Source organism: Sorex araneus, chromosome 2, assembly GCF_027595985.1.
Source record: "Sorex araneus isolate mSorAra2 chromosome 2, mSorAra2.pri, whole genome shotgun sequence".
Taxonomy (NCBI): Eukaryota; Metazoa; Chordata; class Mammalia; order Eulipotyphla; family Soricidae; genus Sorex; species Sorex araneus.
The window spans coordinates 110,281,075-110,289,766 of record NC_073303.1 but is presented as its reverse complement, the minus strand read 5'-3'; the positions used below and the strand labels follow the sequence as shown (position 1 = coordinate 110,289,766).

The following is an 8,692-nucleotide window of genomic DNA, read 5'->3' as shown; positions in this document are numbered from 1 at the left end:
TCACAGAGGCATACTGGGGTAGGAGGGAACTGGGGGCATTGGTGTACATTTCCATCTATACTGGTGGAGAAATGGGTGTTGAAACATTGGATAACCAAAACCCAATCATGCACAACTTCATAACAGCGTATTTCATGGTGATTCAATAAAAATATATAAATACAAAAATAAATATATTTTAGCATTAAAAATGCCTGTACCATTTGTGTGTGGACACTCACATCCTCATTTAAAAACTGAGAACACAGTCAGTGAGTTAACAGTGTGGCCCACAGCCACAAAGATAACAATTGAGGATGAGCCTCCCAATGCCTTCTTCCCCAATGTACTAAACTCTTGCCATATGCAAACAAAGCCATACCCAAGGCTTTGAAGGATATTCTTACTGACTGCTATGCGAGATACTATAGTTGCACCTCTTTATCTCCCATTTCCCATTTCCGCAGCAAAGTGTTCAATGATTATGCAGTTGTGGGAGAAATAATAGATTGCGGTCTATATACTACCTTCAGTCTTCAAAGGCGTTTTATATAACAACAAAACCACCACATGAAGCAGGAGAAATTTAATCTACTTGTTTTGTCTACACATGTCAAACAACCCAACACCTGCTTTGATTGATTTTCTAAATTGTGCTGATTGAGTGGACTGGTGGTTTGTATATAAATGACATGCCACTTTATCTTTCTTTTCTCCCCTGAATGTAGCTTTCTTCTTTGCATCAAATTCTTTTTTCACCATTTGATGTTCACACAATGAAATATCCCCACAAGGTAACAGAGGCATCTGTGTGTATTAGTGGGATCTTTTTGAAGGAGGTCCTTAGTGGGGCCAGAAACCACCCCCAGTGATACTGGGCCAACCAGACAGGGGAGTTCAAAGTAAGAGCTTGAGGATTCAGTGATGCTCTAGGCCTGTGGTCCCAGGGATCTCCAGAATACCTGGTGATGCTCAGGAAGTTAAGAGCCAAGGACTGAACTACAGCCCCCAAGTATGTAAAGCATGTGCCTGCTAACCCCTGTACTATCTCCTCTACCTCATTAATCAACATTTTGGGGGGGTGGACCGCATCCAGATGTGCTCAAGACATAATCCTGGCTCTGTGTTCAGAAATCACTCTTGTGAGACAATGCCTGGTCCCAGGATCAAACCCAGGATGGTCATATGCAAAACAAATACCTTGCCTGCACTCTGTACTAGCTTTTTGGCTCTAATCAGAGTTGATAAAGATCTGCAGAGGGTGTTGGAGCCAAACTTCATAACCTCAACCTTCAGAACTGTATGAGAGGATCCTTATGTGCAGACTCATGAGCACCAGGAGAAAGGTCTGTCAGAGGGCTTCAGAGAGATGTGGCATTTGAATCAAGAAGTATACCAACAGGATTTGAATAGGTCAAAGGAAAGAAAACAGTGAGTGCAAGGTCACTGATGTGGCCACATGATGGTCTGTTTTGACCGAAGATTAAGCTGTGATAACAGAGGGCAGGCTTGATGCAGACTTGAGAAGATGACTTTTAACTAAAGACCAGAAAAAAATAGATGATATAAAGATATTGTCAAAATATTCTAGGCATAGGGCTCTGCATAGGCAAAGATTTTTTTTTTTTATTGAATCACCATGTGGAAAGTTACAAAGCTTTCAGGCTTAAGGCTCAGTTACACAATGCTTGAACACCCATCCCTTCACCAGTGCACACATTCCACCACCAAGAAACACAGTAAACCTCCCCTCACCCCCCTAACCCCCCACCCCGCCTGTGTAGCTGATAAATTTCACTCTTCTTTCTCTTTACTTTGATTACAATCAATATTTCAACAAAAAACTAATATTATTGTTTGGAGTATCCCGCCCTGCCCCCCCCCCACCAAAGTCAGACCTGCTGGAAAGGAAGCATTTGATAATTTGTTTTCCATTGCTGAGAATGAAGAGATATGAGGTCGTGTGGCCACAATAGCGGCTGAGAGGTTTTGGATTTCTGTATTTTAGTATTTTAGTAACTAAGTCCAGAGGAATTTCTGCCAGAACTTGCATCATTGCTAGCTCATAGCTCTCTGCTACTTTATATTCCACATATGAGTGCAATCTTTCTATGTCTGTCTATTTCTTGCTGACTCATTTCACTCAACATGATACTTTCCATGTTGATCCACTTATATGCAAATTTCATGACTTCATCTTTTCTGACAGCTGCATAGTATTCCATTGTGTAGATGTACCAAAGTTTCTTTAACCAGTCATCTGTTTTTGGGCACTCCGGTTTTTTCCACATTGTGGCTATTGTAAACAGTGCTGCAATGAATATAGAAATGCAAATGTCATTTCTACTATACCTTTTTTGCCTCTCCGGGATATATTCCCAGAAGTGGTATTGCTGGGTCAAATGGGAGCTCAATTTCTAATTTTTTGAGAATCATCCATATTGTTTTCCAAAAAGGCTGAACCAGTCAGCATTCCCACCAGCAGTGAAGAAGAGTCCCTTTCTCCCCACATCCGTGCCAACACCAGTCGCTTTTGTTTTTTGGATGTGGGCCAGTCTCTGTGGTGTGAGATGGCATCTCATTGTTGTTTTGATCTGCATCTCCCTGATGATTAGTGATGTCGAGCATTTTCTCATGTACTGCATAGCCAAAGATTCCCTGGGTGTTCAGAGAAAGGAAGGAGGTTCAGCATAGTTGGAGCAGTGCAAGAGACTGAGATCATATAGGTTATAGTGGAGAGGGCAGTTTGGGGGACTACACAGGGCCACAGACATTCAAAGAAGGCATTTTGACTTTTATTATTTTAAAGTATACAGTATATTAATGCTGTATTTGGAAATGGACTGACATAATTTTGCCTTATAAGAGAATCCCTCAGGCTGCTGAATATGTATAATGTGATTAACACAGGGCTTCACACAGGGCATGTTAGTTACTATGATATACTTACATATTTCTGTTATGTCTATTTATATATTTATTATGTCTTTATGTAAGATGTTTATACTATATGATATTTATTTTTATTATTATATTTATATATTTTTACGTTTGGGCTTTACAGAGCCTGGGGCATACAAGGTCCAGCAGGACAGCAGAGTGTGATAAATATTGTCTTAGGAAAAGGTAAGCAGAGCTGTGACAGATGGACTCCCTCTTGGATACTAGGATCAGACCGACCTGTCTGCTGGGTAAGTACTCCCTACTGCAACACACCTTGGATTTGCAGGGTGAAGTGGTCACACAGGTAAATATCTGGTTATTGTCAAGCTGCCACGGACAGTCCCAGATAAAGTATGTAGGCAGGAACTGGGCGGGAAAACATTTTTCTGGAAGTGTGAGAGACTCTTCTATGCTGACCAAGGTTATCCCAAAGCAGCTGGGGACAATGTGCAATTACCAAGAAGCCCCCCACCCCCAAATCCAAAAACCCCAGACTTATGTGGGGATGGCAGACTCTAGTACATGTTTTGTGCATGTTTGTTACTCCCTGTTCTCAGAAACTAATGATATATGAATTTAAAAGAAAGACCAGAGAGATAGTTGGTAAGTCACTTGCCCTGCACACAGCTGACCCAGGTTCAATCCTCAGCACTGCAAGCCTCACAGGAGTATTCCATGAGCACAGCCAGAGTCAGGAGTAAGCCCTGAGCACCACCAGAAGTGATCCAAAAATCAATTGAAAAAACAAGAAGACAAGAGCAGAAGTTATAGTCCATCCACTAGAAAATCACTCTTAGAAAGAGTCAACAAAAATATAAATTGATAAAACTTTTCTGGAAGGTAATTTGGGGAAAGGCAATCAAAAGTCTTCACAAAACTCAGAATCAACAACCCCAACCACCAGCAAATCCATATATGGTTAAAAATGTACTGAAGTGATCTGTGGGAGTAAGAAGTGGCTTACAGACTATCTACTCTGGTTCTCTATCACTTAAAATACTAAGGATTGGATTTTGTTTTTCAAAATGGTTTTGTGGGTTTAGGTGCTCTAGGATTCAGCGTAGCACACTCAAGCAGACAGCAAGTGGTATGAGTAGGAAGTACAAGTTGCCTTGTGGCGCCATCCACAAAGGAGATGTTATGGGCTGAGCCTAGTAGGTGAGTGCACAAACTGTTCTCTCCCTTACTCACCGGGCTGCATTTTCCATAAGAGCTCCTACATTCATTTTCCAGAGTGTCTGGTGGGTCACCTTGGAAAACCATGTTTCCAGGAATGAGAGTCTTTTTCCTATGTGAATATTTTCCAGAATGACACTTACGCGACACTAAAAGGTGTTAAAGGATACAAATAACTACTATTGGAAAATATCCTGCAAGCCGTTGCTTGGAATGATGTGGCTGAAGTTGTCTGTAACACCTTGTCTGCAGAGCTACTCAGAAGTTTATTCTGCATTGAGACACTCCAGGAGAAAGGTGTGTGGGCAGTATTTCTGACTTATTTGACAGTAGAGTTTTACGTTGTCTGCCTTCCTTCCTTCCTTCCTTCCTTCCTTCCTTCCTTCCTTCCTTCCTTCCTTCCTTCCTTCCTTCCTTCCTTCCTTCCTTCCTCCCTCCCTCCCTCCCTCCCTCCCTCTCTCCCTAACTCTGTCTCTTTCTCTTTCTTTCTCTTTTTCTCTCTCCTTCTTTCTTTCTTTCTTTCTTTCTTTCTTTCTTTCTTTCTTTCTTTCTTTCTTTCTTTCTTTCTTTCTTTCTTTCTTTCTTTCTTTCTTTCTTTCTTTCTTTCTCTCTCTCTCTCTCTCTCTCTTTCTTTCTTTCTTTCTTTCTTTCTTTCTTTCTTTCTTTCTTTCTTTCTTTCTTTCTTTCTTTCTTTCTTTCTTTCTTTCTTTCTCGCTCTCTCTCACTCTTTTTGGTATGTCTCTTAACTTTTTGCATGCTATTTGATCTGAGGAATGCAATGCTGGAAATTTCTAGGTTGACCAGAATGCTTGTCTTTGCCAAAGAAGGGAAAGAGAGAAAGAAACGAAGAAATGAAGAAAAAGAAACCCTTTCTAGATCACTGTTATTGCTACGGCTTGCGAACATGACTTATAACTATGCCTTTCTCATCAGCTTTGGCCCCAGCATGCTCCAGACAAAGGAAAGCCCAGACTGACAAAGAAGCAGGATGGTGTAAGGAAGCAGCAGGGAGAAAAGGCCATCACACTGGAGATCGTAAACCCTTTTCTATAAACAACACATGTGCCGGTTGCCGGAAGATTTACATGTGTAGATGACAAGACTTCTGTGCTAGCTGTCACTTAAGAGAAGCCTAGAAAATTCTCAGGAGAGTTCTTTTTTCTTTTCTTTTTTTTCTTTTTTAAATGCCCAGGCAGATGTGCATCTGGAACAAAATCCCACACTCCACTCTCACCCTGAACGCCGTCTTGAAGCAAAGTACCACATATGTAAGAGGACCGCAGGGTTCACCTTGGATTGTCAACAGTAAATATGTCAATCACAATCAGAGGACGCCTGACAGCCTGTGATTCACATTTGCATCAAATCCAAAATAGCTGCCTCCAGCTGCCTGTGGATTAGTGTCAGTCTAGAGACCCACGGAGGGAAGTCTCTTCCCATCACAGAGTCACTTTCTCTTGATTTGAAATCTCGGGCACAGGGTTGGCAGCCAGGACATTGGGAACTTGGAACTTGAACTTCTGTTTTTGCTCTCACAGTTTTGTGCTGTGTGACAGTGCCCCTCGGGTGAGGACGAGACCTAATGAGAACATGGAGGCCAGTTCACCGGCCCCTTCCCCAGTCTAGGGGCAGCAAAGCTGCACAGACAGCTTCTGCCTGCTGTCAGGATCGAGTTTCTGCAGTTACTGCCCTGTGAAAGGACTCGAGTTTCAGCTCAAGTGACAGCAAGAAGAAAGTTTAGTCCCAGGGACACCACCAGTTGCACAGTATGTTCCAAGCACGTTGTTAGTCAATGTTGTTGGTCGCTGTTATGATTTACTTGTTGGTTTGTTTTTTTATGAAACTGAGGAGACTTTATCTTTTTAGCATTTGAAAGAATGTAAAGTCAGGATATTAGATACTTTCTCCAAAACTGAGGAATTCTCTTTCTGGGCCAAGAGTCAAATGAAGGATGCTTAAAGTTTTCTTTTCAAATATTTTCTCTATGTCTCTGCATCTTACTCTTTCCCTCTCATAATTCTTGTGGGTACATAAATATGTCCAAACTCATCAAATTATGAATATACATTAAATACCTCTAGGTTTAAATTACTTATATTCCTGGATTTTGCAAATACACCTGGTAATGCTTAGAGGCTACTCCCATGCCTGAATTTGGGAGTCACTCCTGGTAGTGTTTGGGGGACCATGTGATGCTGGGGATCAAACCCAGACCTCCAGCATGAAAAGCACATACTCAGCCTGTTGAGCTTTTTCTCTGGTCCCTAGATTTTTTGGTGGGTATATCGGTTCAAAAAGTAAAATTAAATCATTTCTAATTTTACTTAAAATTATCATTGTGATGAGCCAGAGAGAGTACAATGAAAAGGTGCTTGCTTGAAAGCAGCCAACCTCACCCCTAGTTTGATTTCCCCAAGAACTACAAGGAGTGATCACTGAGCACAGAGCCAGGAGTCAGTAAAAATAAGTGATGTGCTGTGCCCAGTATCAGTAAACCTTTCCAAGGAAAAGAAAGGAAAGAAAAGAAAAGAGCAGTTACTTCCCCCTAGGTCAATGCCAAAGTTAGGTGATTATATTCATTCACACACATTTATTTATTGAGCACTGTCTACATGCCAAACCCTCTTCAGGAGCTGATACTGCAGCTGCAATGAAAAGAACAAAATCCACCCCTCAGACGGATTTACATGTTAATAGAGGAAGTCAGCCAACAAATAAAGCTTATTTAGATCATGTTCAGAGCTATGGAAAAAATTAATTCCAAAGATTGGATGTAACAGGTCAGGATATTATCTAGAGAAAGTGACTTGTAATTCAAGAGCAGAAGATTGAGAAGGCCAGAAGAAAATGAGGAGTCAAGTAGAAAAAAGGCTAAAGTCTCAACTACTGCAGGTCACATAAAATAATGGACTATGTATACACAGGGCTTGGATGACTGGGAGGTAGAACACTGAGGAGGTCACAGACAGAAGGGAAAAAAGAACAGAGGCAAAAGAAAAGTGAGCATTTCAGAATAGATAGCAAGAACAAATCCTGTGTTCTAGTTAGATCCAGAGGGAGGATAGAGGTCTCCTGAAATTTACCTGTGAGGCAAATGTAAAAACAACTCACCATGGTTCTATACACATATCATACATCTTTAAGGCAATACACTCAGCTATCTACAATGCTTAACTTGGGCCTTTTGTGACAAATGGATGGAACTGAAGGGGATTATGTAAGGGAAGTAAGTCAACAAGTGAAAGACAATGACTGGTAGTTTCAATCACGTGGAATATACATAAACCGAACAAACGAGCTAGCAAAACACAACAAAAGTAACATATTTGATGGATAGATATGGTGGTCACCTGAGAGCACAGAGGCAGGCATGGAGAAGTGGGTAGAGAAATCTTTTTGTCGATGAGAGAGTTCTAGAACTTTGGTGGTAGATGCAGTGAGATTTATATCTATAGCAGCAGAACATGTGCCACTAAAATAGCATATTATCATAAAATGGTATATTATCAATAAAATTTGACTGAACAAGAAAATGATGTAGAGATAATATAAGGGCTAATGACTTACAGGTAACCAACCCTAGTTCAACCCCTTGCATCACACAGAGTCCCCCAAGCTCTGCCAGGGGTGACCTTTGAGCACAGAGTCAGGAGTACTCCCTGAGAATTTCTGGATGTAGTCCCCCAAACTGAAAACAAACAAAAAATAAAAACAACCCAAGGTCATTAAGTAACAGGAATGAGGTTGAGTCCCAGACCAGGTATAGGTACAACTGGGAGCCCAAAAAAGGAGTCCTTGGAATTCTGCCACCAGTCCCAATGCTTAATTTACATATCTAGTTATTTGGGTAATCAGAGTTCTAAGACTGAATCAATTATTAACCAGTTATTCATCAAAGAACACATTTTATTTGGGAGAAAGTGTTTTGTGCTGCTTCTACGTTTCTAGTTCAAGGCAAAGCAAAGAGCAAAGAGACCTCTATATATGGGAACCTGGCATGGCACCTCCACTGAGATGAAGGGGTTCTCCCTGTACCCCTATTTCACTACTGGGAAGTAGAAAGGGACCCCCACCCCCAAACAGGCAGATCTACCTTCATGTTCATCATTCTTTCGATCTCACAGGAAGACCTCCTGCTGTTTTATGTGTATTTCTAGGAAACTGATGCCAATCAACATTAACTAAAGTACGTAAGGATATAGATAGAAGATGCTGAGAAAGGCAATCCAGAATTCAGTTACTGATTTTTTTTAAGCCAATAGTTAAAAGAGGGCAAAATTCAACAGTCCCTTTAGCATATTTTCTAAGATTGAAAAAGGAAAAGATATCAGTGGATATGGGTCAAATAAAACTTCGGCATTGGAATCTTTCCAGATCTACTGGAGAGACTGTCATTAATAGGAAAAGTTGTACAAGCATAATTTAATATTAATAGCAAAAGCTATCATTTACCAGACACTTTATATTAAGCATTGTTATTATTATCTTCATTTTACAGGTGGACATACTGAGACATAGGAAAATCACACAACACATGCCAAAGATCACATAGCAGTGAAGCCACACCTGGTATCCAGACTGGTGCAGACAGTGA

At 40.9% G+C, this 8,692-nt stretch overlaps 1 long non-coding RNA gene across 1 annotated transcript; it reads left to right on the top strand.

Annotated features, from left to right (window-relative positions):
- Positions 1-3,041: 3,041 nt before the first annotated feature.
- On the top strand, positions 3,042-6,074 carry LOC129402386 (uncharacterized). The gene is made up of 3 exons (XR_008628649.1): positions 3,042-4,080; positions 4,230-4,395; positions 5,032-6,074. It is a non-coding gene; the product is annotated as an uncharacterized LOC129402386 (long non-coding RNA).
- The last annotated feature ends 2,618 nt before the right edge of the window (positions 6,075-8,692 follow it).